The following is a 12,981-nucleotide window of genomic DNA, read 5'->3' as shown; positions in this document are numbered from 1 at the left end:
GATGTATCATTATTTCATGTTACATAATAGCCCCAAACAAGCGCACTGTTTCACTATGAGGCTTGTAGAAATACTATTCACTTTATTGACATAAATACAGAAATGCAGAAAGGTTCTAAGGTAGAATAAGCATCTTAGTGGAAATAATAGAGATCTGAGCATTTTACATGATATGTATGGACTGATTCAAAATTTGGAAAAGTAATTTACACAGTAGAACATATGTATGAATGTGAAAGCAAGATGAATGAAAGAAAAAGGATATGAGTATCAGGGAGAGAGTTCCAAATGGAAAGGGCCAATCAGGGAGTTTTGGACAAATCGAGAAATTGATGGCATGTCAATTTCCAAGTCTGGTTGCTTCTACCAAATTTATAGCAGAGAGATAGTGGAGAGATCCAGGACCCAACTCCGGGGCACATTCGCAGTAAATGTTTGGAAAAAAGAGGAGACCTTGGCAAAAGACCAGCCAGTGGATCGAAAGCAGAGCGATAGGTTGGAGGCCAAGTAAAGCAGGAACATGGGGGAGGAGGGATGGAAGGGCTGGGTCAAATGCTGCCAAAGGGCCACGCATGATGAAGACTAAAAACTGACCACTATGTTTAGCAACGTGGGGTCACTGATGGCCTTGACAGAGCATTTTCCATAGAGCGAGGGATCAGGGGGAAAGCCAGAGTGGGTGCAAATGGGGATGGCTCAAGAGAAGATGCAGACAATGAGTTTAAACTACTCATTAAAGATTTGCTGCAAAGACATGGGGTGGCAATTGGTGGGGGCGAACTAGGGTCAAGGAGTGCTGTTTGTTTCTTTTAAGAGGATGGACTTTCATATACTGACAAGAGACAAGTAGCAGGAGAACAAAATAGATGAGGTAGTGACAGAGAGGATGGATGTGGGAGTGACAGCCCGGAGAAGATTGGATGGATGGCCCCCCTGGCGACTTTTGGATGATCTGGCTTTCGATGTCACCTGTAATAAGAGGTGGGGCAGCGAGAGTGAGGTCACAGACATCAGAAGGTGAGCGGATGTGCTGGGAGTTGCTGGTGAAAATTCTCTTCTGTTGGCTTCAGTTTGCCTGGTCAAAGTAGAAAAGTAAACTTACCAGCTGAGGAACGAGGAGGAAGAGTTACTGGAGTCATGAGCAGAAGATACAAAAGAGCCTTCAGGGACAATGGGACAGTGAAAAGAGCAAGGGGAGACGGGGGGAGCGTGCTCCCAGAAAGTTACATTTTATCATTGAGGACCCCAAGTGTTGGATGTGTGATCGCCCTTCCTGCTGTCTATGAAATAAAAATTGAATATAGTTCAGGAAAAATGCTATTTCATTCTAAGAGGCTGCCTGTTTCTCAGGAATGGTCATCTTAAACTGCAAACATTACAAAAACTTTGAAAAGAAGAACTTGTGTACCCAATGACCCACTATTTTCTTAAATTTAGTTGCTATTTATTCCCCTATCAATACCACAGAACCGATACTGCCTAGGATGGTGATACATCGATGCTTAAATGGAAATGAAGTCTGTATCTTTTTCCTAAACTCCGTGGCTTCCTTAACATCCCATTCCCCTTGGAATTTAGGGGTGACCGGTATAAGAAATGAGAAACAGTTTGAGAAAATCCCGGCTCAGAATTACACAGCACAACCTCAGCTCAGAAGTATACAGCTGTAAAAATGTTTAGAAGCAAATCTCTGTAACTACTCTTAAAGGATTTTGCAAACCTGGGCCTGCCCAGATGTTTCCAAACTGGAAAGGTACTCCAATCACTTGACCGGTACGGGAACCAGAGGCTGGTCAGCCTTTTCTGTAAAAGCCAGAGAGTAAATATTTTCAGTTTTGCAGATCATTTTGTTGTAACCATGCAGGTCTGCAATAAGAAAGCGAAGAGCACTGGGAGACAGGAAACAAATGGGCATGCCCACACCCTCCCTTCCACTCAGGGCAGCTTCTCTGTGGTGGGGAGCTTTGCCACAATAACTTGTTTCTTTGTTTCCATTGGTTTCTTTGTTTCCACTTTACTGCTCAAGCTCAGAATTTCAAGTGAGCCTGGTCCTTCAGCATCCATGCAGAGAGAAGGCTGAGCGGGGTTGGGGACCCCACCTGACAGAAAAGAGAGATGGCTTGTCACCATGCCATGAGACAATCACACCTTCCGGGGTGAAAGGGAACTAAGATAAGGGAGGGGCACAGCAGTGGGACTCCTGGGTCACCTGCCAGGCTTGCTCTTCCGCCATGGCCACCCTGGGTGCCTGGGTGGTGTTGGAACTCAGCTACAGTGATTAGGCTGAGGGGACTCAGGATAAAGGACCCTCCATCTCCACACCGGGTTCCAAGCTCAGCCCTTCTAAGTCTACCCTCTGAGTTTCTGGAACTCACCTGGAAGAATACATGATCAGGCCAGATCCAGAGCCGAAGCCACACACGACAGGTATCACGTGGGGTTGTAACCCCTTGCACAGTGGTCGGGGTCTCCTTGCAAATCTGCAGAAATCCCTGTTCTGCCTCATTCCTGGGAGAAACCCCACATCTCCTCCTACTCTGTCTGTTCTTCTCTTGAGGCTATTGTCCTGGAGGGATGCAGAGTCCTTGAACCTGGCTTTCCAAACGTACATAAGCAGCCTGTTCAATGAAATAAATTATGCAGTTTTTCACCTTTGCCTGTATTTTGATTCCAGAAAGGCTGCAGGACTCTTTCTCACTGTCTCCTGTGCCCCCAACACTTGGTGGCCCTCTCCTCATGGAAACACGATTTCCCACAACTGCACCCTGCCTCCCAGCTTGTCAGAGGGGAGTGACCCACAAAGACACAGGTGTTTTTGAGGATCCTGTCCCCAAGCAGAAAGCCTACTCCTGGAGCCACGGACAGGGATCTGGCTTCCTGAGCGGCTCAGCTCTAACTGAAAGCCTAAACTGGGGTTCCTGAACATTGCTGAATGACTTTCTGAGTCACCTTGGCTGGAGGGGCCTGATTTTTCGTTCTAGAAATGGATGTAGCGTAGCCTCCATTTTCAGGGCTGACATTCATGATGGAGCTAGTTCCCCCAACTGCACCCCAGGAAGGAGAGGCCCTTCCATCCCACTGGTTAGAAACCCATCCCAGGGGAGTTTCAAAGCACCACATCGCTGTCAGGTCCAGCATCCCTGCACATTGGCCCCTGCCCCTGAATGAGCCCCTTCTCTGGGCCTTCCTTGCCCTGACATGACCACACCACAGGTGGTGCTGGGGAAGGCAGGGAGTGCAGTGAGGGGTGGGGGGAGCAGAGCCCCTTGCTCTGGAGTGAGGGTTCTTGGGGAGACCACAGAGCAAGGCACACACCACCCCCACCCTATACCCCAAACTCTTAGCCCCGCCAGCACAGGGGCCGCTCTGCACCCTCTCACCATGGCTCTTCTCTGGGACTGCACCCAACCCGGCATCTGGCACCCCAGCCCTACCTCCCCTCTTATGACAGATCCCGTCTTCTTGGAAACTGCCTAGAAGCGCTTATTCAAGGCCGGAGCGGCCCTGGCCGATCTGCATTTCAGGTGCCCTACCTGGCCAGCCGTGCGTGCCTGGGCTCAGTCCTCTACCTTGCCCACCGGTAGCCTGCGTCCACGTCCAGTGCAAGCGGAGGCCTCGGAGCCCAGGCTGATCCCCACACATGGGCAGGTGAGGGTGCCCCCGCCCCGCTGCCCCACTGCCCCTCTGCCCAGCCCACTGGTGGCAGCACCGCCCCAGCCTCCGGCCGGCGCCACCTGTAGCTCAGGACTTCCGCGCGGCCCCGCCCTCCCCGGCCCCGCCCAGCTATCCCATAAGCCTCCCCCTACCCAAGTCCTGGCCGCGCCCTGGCTCCCATTGGCTCCGCAAGTTCTGCCCTCCCACATCTAGACTCGGGAGGACGCACGACGCAAGCGCTAGGGGAGGACCCACGACGTTGCCATGGTTACAGGCGCCGCGCTCCGCGCGGGCCGGCGTGCGCTTCTGGGGCGGCGAGCGGGCTCCGGAAGTGTGTAGCTGCCAGGGACCAGGCGATGCTTGCTGCTGGGGATGATGGCTTGCTTGGCCGGGCGACTAGTTCTGGCCTGGTCAGTAGGCGGCCGACATCCTGTCTGGGGCGGCATCCCACAGATGGTAAACGTACGTCCGCGCCTTTGGCGGGGCCGGTGGACATGAACCGGGGTGGGATCGGGGTTGGGGTGGTGGCCAGGGAGGGCTGTGGTGCCGGGGAGCGTGTTGGGGTGAGGCGGGGCAGGGCTTGGGCACAGCCTCAAGCTTTCCTCCCCCTCAGGCCCTGGGGCTGGGGCCGCGAGTCTGGGTCGCCATTGGTGGCCGCGGCCTCCCAGAACCCCCCGGGAACGGCAGGCGGAGGACCCACCTTATATGAAGCGAGGCCTTACCCGGATTTTGAAGAGCCCCAGAATCAGATGTTGGAATGGGGTGGTTTATCAGCCTTATTTATCTCCAGGGAAATTTCAGTTCCATCCAGATATTGGTTCCTTCAGTCAACCTCAGGAATAAGACAAGGGTCAGTGCCGATAAGAAGTTATCTAGGGCTTGACTCAAAATAAACTATGCGGGGTGTTGGGGTGGTAGATGGGACCCTTTCTCTTGAAGTTAGCAGTCTTCTGGGATTAGAGGCCCCGGCTGAGGATTACATCCTCATCTGCAGTAATGGAGGTTTTGAGAGACACAGAGAATGGAGGGGTGCGGTGGTCGTAACTCATTACAGAATCCAGGACCCTTGCCTGGCTCTAGTGCACAAGAGTCTCGCCTAGGATAGGGCAGCAGTTATCAAAGTGTATCCAAGGCCACTGAGGTGCAAGACCATTTTCATAGAAACGCCAGGATGTCACCTGCCTTTTGCACACTCTTGCTCTCCCGAGTTCCTGTGGAGTTTTCCAGGGAAAACCTGGCCTGTGATATCACAAAACAGGGAATGCAGAGGCAGATAGGAGAATTCAGCTCTCACCAGTCCATAAGAGATTTGCAGAAATTAAAATCACTGCTATTCTTCTCACTAATGATTTTTGTTTTGAAAAATAGAATTATATTTTAAGAGTATTAATGGTAACATACAGTAGATTGTTAATATTTTTAAGTGAATTCATACACTTTTTCTAACTTCTTATTCAACTTCTAACACAGGAAATATTGATAGATTTAACTCACATAAATAACAGCCTTTTGGGTTTCTCAGTAATTGTTAAGAGTGTATAGGGTTCTGTAGAACAAGAAGTTTGAGGGCCCCTGGAGAACGGGTGCTCAGGTACTAGTCAGGTGCTTAGTGGTGTTAGACAGACGCCAAGATGTCTTCCGCAACTGTTCCGGAATTGAAGTAATTGGCCACATGGAGATGGGTGGGCAGTGCCTCAACTTTACAAACCAGAAGCTGCTGAATGTGTCTGGAGTCTAGGCCATGGGCTGTGCAGGGATTCCCGTTTTATCTGTTCTATCTAAGCCGGGATTCCTGTGCAGAGGACTGGCCCTGAAGATCCGCTCTCCTTTGCTCCCTGCCAGGTACCTTCTGTGTGACTTGATCCCTCCAGAGGGCATCAGCCTCCGTAGGAACGTCTGCATCCACATTGCCTTCCTCCTGAAGACCCTGCTGAAGATGGAGGAGCTGGTACTGGTGCTATCCCCTTGGGGCCACCTCTACCACTGGCAGAGCCCCGACATCAACCAGGTCTGGATTCCCTGGTCCGACTCCTTTGACCTCCCAAGTCTCAACAGAAACATCCCTGACATTGAGTACGAGCAGTTTATTGCTGGTGAGGTGGTGGTCATTTAACTGGGGCCAGGTGGTCGTTGTTCTGGTTCCGATCTGAACATCGGCCATATTACTTTGGGCTTTTCATTCTGCTTAGGGGCCCTGCTCATGTTTCCCACACTGCAGGTGAATTTGATTTTTCCATAGTATTTTCGGGAAATCAATTTGAAGTGTATGAGCTCTATGTCCCCTCACCCCTGTAAACCCTGGCCTCCTGGTGAGATGGAGCGGTGACAAGGAGGCCACTGCCATAGAGGCCTTGTCCCAGAAGGACTCGCTCCCTGTGCACTCAGGGCTGTTATTATCTGTAGGAAAACATGATGTGTGTGTAGCATGGGCCACGTGCTGGGGAAGATATGTAACTGCCCATCCAGTATAATTTGGTCCTGCTCAAGCTACTCATTTTAAGTTTTGTAAGAAGGAAGAGTTCAAGATTTTCTTTGAATAAAGGTATTTAGAGCTTATCAATTATTTTTAAATTGAAATGTGGTTGATTTACAATGTTTTGTTAGTTTCAGATATAAAGCTCTTTTGTTAGTTTCAGGTATACAGCATAGTGATTCAGTTGAACATACACATAGCCTATTTTTTTCACGTTCTTTTCCATTATAGGTTGCAAGATATTGAATATTGTTCCATGTGTTCTACAGTGAATCCTTGTCGTTTGTCTCTTTTACATATACTAATTTGTATCTGTCGATCCCAAATTCCTAAGTTTGGTTTATAAGTCTGTGAGTCTGTTTTTGTTTTATAAATAATTTCATTTGTATCATTTTTTTAAAATTCCACATATAAATGATATCATATGATACTTGTCTTTGTCTGACATATTTCACTTAGTGAGATAATCTCCAGTTCCATTCAAGTTGCTGTAAATGGCCTTATTTCCTTCTTTGTTATGACTGAGTAATATTCTGTTATATCTAAATACCACATCTTTATCCAGTCATCTGTCAGTGGACGTTTAGGTTGCTTCTATGTGTTGGCCATTGTAAACAGTGCTCCTGTGAACATTGGGGTGCAGGTATCTTTTGGAATTAAGGTTCCCTCTGGATATATGCCCAGGAGTGGGATTGCTGGATTAGATGATAAGTTTTTGTTTGTTTGTTTGTTTTTGTATTTTGAGGAATCTCCATACTGTTTTCCACAGTGGCTGCACCAAACTATATACCCACCAACACTGTAGGAGGGTTTCCTTTTCTCCACAGCCTCTCTGGCATTTATGGTTTGTGGTCTTTTGAATGATGGCCATTCTGACTGGTGTGAGATGATAACATTGTAGTTTTGAGCTGCATTTCTCTGATAATTGAGCGATATTGAACAATTTTTTTATATGCCTATTGGCCATTTGTGTGTCTTCATTGGAGAATTGCTTGTTTAGTTGTTCTGTCCATTTTTGGATTTGGTTGTTTATTTTTTTCTTATTAAGTTGTATGAACTATTTATATAGTCTAGAAATTAAGCCATGGTCAGTCTCATCTTTTGCAAATATTTTCTCCCATTCCATAGGTTGTCTTTTTGTTTTACTTATGGTTTCTATTGCTGTGCAAAAGTTTATAAGTTTAATTAGGTCTCATTTATTTATTTTGGCTTTTATTTCTGTTGCTTCGGTTGCTTAGATTGCCCTAGGAAAACATTGCTGAGATGCATGTCAAATAATGTTTTGCCTATGTTTTCTTGTTAGAAGTTTATAGTGTCTTGTCTAATGTTTAAGTCTTTAAGCCATTTTGAGTTTGTTTCTTTTTGTTTTTTTTGCAACTCTATTGTATGCTTTTGATTTGTGGTTACCTTATTCTTCAAATATATCAACCCATTACTATATCTATTTCCTTTAGACTGATAATCACGAAGGCTCCAACACATCCTAAGAATAACGAAGAAAAAAAAAAGGAAAAAAATCTATATTTCCTTGCTCCCCTCTCCAATTCCCACATTTTTTTATTTTGATGTCCTTTTTCATTTTTACATCTTTATGTTTATTCTCTTGTAACTCGTTATTGCATTTCCAACTATGGTTTTCCTGTTTCTATAGCGTCCTGCTTCCTTTCTGTTTAGAATAGAACCTTTAATGTCTCTGTTAGGTTCAATATTGCTGAGTTATCTCACCTCCCCCCCCCCAGGCCTCTGAATACTCAGTCCAGGAAAGCTAAACCATTCTAGCCTTCATCGGTTCTGGGAAAGCAATCTTCAGAGTGGGAAAAAACATTGAAAAATAATATTCTGCGAGATGCTTTCTACCCTTGCCCAGAGATGAGAAACATCTGAAGGTGGAGGAAAAAAGTTGGAGGTGGGGAACACAAAGTCTTTTCTCCTTTTGCTTCTGAAGAAATGATTGCTTTTGTAATTAGTGGTGATGCCCTTTAAATTGGTGAGATCGAGATTACACAGTTTCAGCGCCTGTGAATAAGAAGCTGGGAGAAAGCTCTCTAGGGCCCCTGCAGTGTGAAAGGCAGCCCCTCTGAGCACTTGTTGTTCTGTATTCTTCCTGCCTCCACACGGGTTCGCTAGGCACCGTGCAGGACAATGCAGTTACCCAAGGTGGATGACGGGGAGACCCCTGCTGTGTGGCGAGCCACAGGAGCGCACACTTGAAGGACAAACTGTAGAGTAGTGGGGCGGTCATAGGAACAGAGGATGGTTGAGACCCAGGATAGTGTCCTGGAGTCCAGCAGCCAAGGCTGGTGGGGCAGATGGGGCCCTGGGTCATGGGCAGTCCTTGAGGGATCTGAAGCAAAGATAGGAACCAAGAGACTGGATTCGTGTGGGGGTACAGCGCCCCTTGGAGGCTGCGGGGCAGCTCAGCGAGCCAAGGGGGAGCGGGCACTTCCCCAAAGCTGGGTTCACAGGTCACAACCAACTCACTGGGGACCGAGAGGCACTGAGTCATTTTTAAATTTTTGTCCTTCTTCCTGGAAAAGAAACTGCAGCCTGTTAAATAGCCTGGGTCATTAGTGAGAATTAAAGACATGAAGCAAGATTGCCTCAAAAGTCATCCATTATGTAGTTGTTAATAAGGGTCAAATGCAAACTTGAATAGATGAAATGAAACATTCATCAGAGGATTTTAAAATCCTTTAAAATAAAAATTCTTGCTGCCTTTGTTCTTCATTTCACGGTTCACATGGTGATATTAATAGTAAACAAAGCAACAACAAACCCTTACAGAACTCTGTCCTGCTGTTGCAGGAACGCTGTGTTCACGACAATTCAATGAGTTGGCACCACTATGAATTCCACTTTAAAGGTAAGGACATTCATTAATCACAGTGCTAATAAATGGCAGAGCTGGGATTTGAACCCAAGCTGTCTGGCCCCAGAGGCCCCTCTCAGCCCCTTTACTGCAGCTCATCACTTGGCATGCCCAACACAGACCAGCATTTAGGAGCAGCGTGACCTTGGCCAAGGCTGCTTCACCGCTTGGTCTCTGTTTCCTCATCTGTAGAATGGGGGTGTGGTCAGTGAACTCTGAGCTCAGGGGTCACTTCCTCCAGCTCTGCTATTCTACTGCTTTGAGTTAGTTTGGTCAGTATCCGAGCCCCTACATGGCCCACACATGGGCTGGGACTTTGCTAGGCCCTGAGTTACGGAGAAAAGTAAGATCAGCCTGCTTGTCCGAGGAGCCTGTGTCCCTCCACGGGAAGCAGCTGCGAGGCCCAGGCTCCCTCACTGGCAGTTTGGGACTGGGCAGGAAAGTCTGATAAGAGACGATGGAGGCAGAGCCCCTCCGGAAATAGAGGTGGCCACACAGCTCTCAGGAGCGAGAGCCTCTGTCCAGGCTCCTGAGAGGGGGGTCCTCATGAGGCCAGTAGTTTCCCCAACCTAAGCCCTCAGGACAAACTTCCAGCCACCCCCGAAGTGTCAGCATAGAGCCAGTCCATCCTCATCACTGTGCCTCTGTGTTCATTTTTCCTGGGGCCTCTCTTCCCCCTACACCCAGAAGACATTTCTCCCTCTCTTCTCTGAGTGTCCGCTCACTTCACCTGTGGTCCCTGCTTCCTGGGTAACCATCTCTGGAGTTGACGCTTTGCCCCCACACAACCCCCTGTTTGATCAGGTGCCTGGATTGACCTCCTTGTGCTCACTTTCCACCTTCAGATCATTGCTCCTCCTCTCGGGAGCACATAGAAAACCCAGATCCTTTCCTAGCAGTGCCTGCCACCCTGGCCTCCCTGCTCATCTGCCTCAGTCAGGAGCACCTGGACCACCAGCTCTGTATTCCCTCACCTCCTTACCAGCAAGACTTCAAAGTTCATTCTCCCTCCACCACCCAGTATTGGAATTTTAGGGTCTTCTTCTCCGTCAGCCTGAGCCAGCCACCCCCCATTCACCCTATCCCCAGGCTCATACCCGGGCTTGTCTCCTTCCAGGGTCAAGCCTCTCTCCTTCAAGTGCCCACCTCTAGCCGACCGGCTGCTTCTCCACCTGCCACCCTGGCCCTCTTTCACCCTCACTGGGGCATCAAGCACTGACTCCTCTGCTTTCCTGCCTGTCCACGTTCCTCTTTCTTCCACTTCCCCACCTTCCAGCTCTGCATCCACAGTCAGCACTCTCTTTATGACAAACAAAACCCCCTTGACCCTTGATCTTTCCAGTTCCTCACCAGGACGACTTCCATCTCGGTTCGCCCAGCTCTATTTGTTCTGAGCCTGCAGGCAGCAGGCTCTCCCAGCACAGATTTCTAAGACTACAAATCAATGCCCAACATGTAGCCACTGCCAAGCAATCCTCCAGGATTTCTCTAGTGAGCACATTTCCCCACTTATCACTCAGTTGTGTCAACATTCTCTGCTCTCTGCACACCTCTAAGCTTTCCTCTGTCTCTTCCCTGACTCCCAGCAGATGGCCTTGCCTCCTGCTTCAGAGAGAATGACATGTTACTGGAAAGGAACTCGCTCACCAGCAGCAAATCTGCTCACCTCACCTTTTATCTGTCTCTCTCCCACCTGGACTCTAGCTGTAGTTGTTCTTAATTTAGTGAGTTTAGTTGACATATATATATATATACACAGTTAAAAGCATAGCACACAATAGGCTACCTTCTAGGGCTTACTTTTTCAATTTAACATAGAGTGTATGATTCATCCAATTAGTTGCATGTACCTGCAGTTCATTTGTTGTAACTGATCTTAAATATTGTGTGTATGAAAATAACACAAGAGAAGGGTAAGCCAGGATTCAGGATGCTGGTTACTTTATGTGAGAAGAGGCCAAGGGCAGGATAGGGAAAGAGGACACAGTATGTCAATAATGTCAATATTCCTGTTATGATGCTAGGTGATATGTTCATAACTGTGTCTTATAATATTAATTTTAATACGTAAATACTTCTGACAGGCACCTAAGATGAGAATGTGTCATGAACCGAGACATACAATGGGTAAAATTACATCATTATTGTTATGTAATCTTGTTATATTATATGTTAATCATAATCTTACATTATTTGTTATGGGCTATATATTATATAGATGCATGAATTATATATTATGTATATAAACATTACATATGTATTATATACGATCTGCTAATGAACAGAACATAATATGCTAGTATACCTTCTGTTATGTGTTATTTAATAAATAATAACATACTATATCCTGTTATATGACATGGCACATAATCTTTAATAAAGTAAGAAATCTATCAATTATATTGTTAATTAGTAAAATTAAAAAAAAATAGCCCGCAACTTTTAACGCCGACACCGCTCCAGCTCTCACTGTCTTTTCTCTTCCCTTTTATGGTAGAGGTCTTCACAGTGCTATCCGTTCCCCCTTTCATCTCCTTATCCTGAACTTTCCTCCTCCTCCCTTCCCATGCTGCCTTCTGCCCCGGGGTCCCTCTAGTCACCAGCGGCCTCTGGGGCACTGATTTCCGGGCAAGGTCTCAGGCCCCAGCTCACCTGCCTGTACGCCGCCTCTGCCACCGCTGGTGGGGGTGGGGTGGGGGCAGAGTGCACCTGTTGTCCTGGAAGAGAACACAGCAGACTCCATGACCAGCAGCAGGTGTGGCCGGGACCTGCAGGACTTGGGGGAGAGCCAGACTGTCTGCATCCAGACCGGGGGCACTTGGAGTGTGAAGAAACCCAGTCCTCAGTGCCCCTGAAGTGAGGAAAACACCCTCAGGTGAGTTAAAGTGCTTATGACCCAGGTCTGTTGGCTGGAAAGGACAAACGGGCCCCTAAGGGGAGGGTAGTTGATGTTCCAGGCCCTACGAAAGCCCTAAGGGCTGGCGGGGAACCAGGCTGGGCGCTCCACTGGACCCAGGGCCCCCTCGGGGGTGGGGACTTCGGGAACAAGCAGAAAGCTCTCGGTCTCTGGGGGGAACGCGGCAGTGTGGGAGCATGCCTGCAGCGAGTCAAGTGAAGTCAGGGCCTGTGGGATCCGTTTTCATGGCCACATCGAGCCTCAGCAGAAGCCACAGCAGGAGTGGATTCCTGTCTCTCCAGCTGTCATCCTCGGGTCTGAGTGCCAGGCTTCAGACCAGATTCCCTGGGGCGCTAGGACAGTTATAGACAGAGGCGGCTCTGGGAGGCCTCTAGAGGGCGATACTGGCCTTCCTGCCGACACGATTACACAAAGATCAAACAATCCATCGATGGGAAGAAAATAAGAACCATGGTCACATCTGGATCCCAAGCTTAGACGTGGTGCATGGGTGACAATTATCGACAATCCAGCGAGGTTCTGGCCAGAGTTAGAGGCCAGGGCAGCAAGCCGGGAGTGACACTGAGGAACATCATTGTGCAGAGGCTGGGCTGGGGGTCTGCAGGCTCCTCCCAGGAGAAGCCTCAGTGTTTGGGAGGTGGCTAACATGCCTCCTTTGTGTCACCAGCAAGTGATGCCACCTGCGGAAAATCAGCTGTAATCCTGAGATGGGTCAGCCCTGGGTGATGTGATACAAGCTCCTACAAGAGGGGGCTCGAGATGGACAGTGAACCAACAAACAGGCTGAGGATATTCCCACCTGTGTTTATCGTGCTTTGGTAGCCAAGAATGAGGAGAGAGTTGAATGGCTCACCATGAATATTTTAACAACTTAAGAGGGTTCCATGTCTCACTACATTTAAGTATCACCTGGAGGAATTCAGGCAGTGTTTAGACCCAGGGGAGGCTAACGGCCTCTCGGTTCATCATCAACCTGCAAACCCACCAGCCTTCTATGGCCAGACCTTGGCAAGTGCCTTCCCTTGTTATAATAAAACCCTTCTCACGCACGCCTGTGGTAAGATTTTT

At 48.2% G+C, this 12,981-nt stretch overlaps 1 long non-coding RNA gene across 2 annotated transcripts; it reads left to right on the top strand.

Moving 5' to 3' along the window:
* Positions 1 to 3,879: 3,879 nt before the first annotated feature.
* Positions 3,880 to 12,751, top strand: LOC140694496 (uncharacterized). Of its 2 annotated transcripts, XR_012070125.1 has the most exons (5): positions 3,880 to 4,116; positions 5,497 to 5,727; positions 8,933 to 8,990; positions 11,749 to 11,871; positions 12,581 to 12,751. It is a non-coding gene; the product is annotated as an uncharacterized lncRNA (long non-coding RNA). The 2 variants fall into 2 exon arrangements; XR_012070126.1 differs by lacking the exons at positions 11,749 to 11,871; positions 12,581 to 12,751 and adding an exon at positions 10,586 to 10,766.
* The last annotated feature ends 230 nt before the right edge of the window (positions 12,752 to 12,981 follow it).

The sequence above is a fragment of the Vicugna pacos genome, unplaced genomic scaffold (genome assembly GCF_048564905.1).
Source record: "Vicugna pacos unplaced genomic scaffold, VicPac4 scaffold_21, whole genome shotgun sequence".
In the NCBI taxonomy this organism is placed as follows: domain Eukaryota; kingdom Metazoa; phylum Chordata; class Mammalia; order Artiodactyla; family Camelidae; genus Vicugna; species Vicugna pacos.
This window is presented reverse-complemented; position numbering and strand designations above follow the sequence as displayed.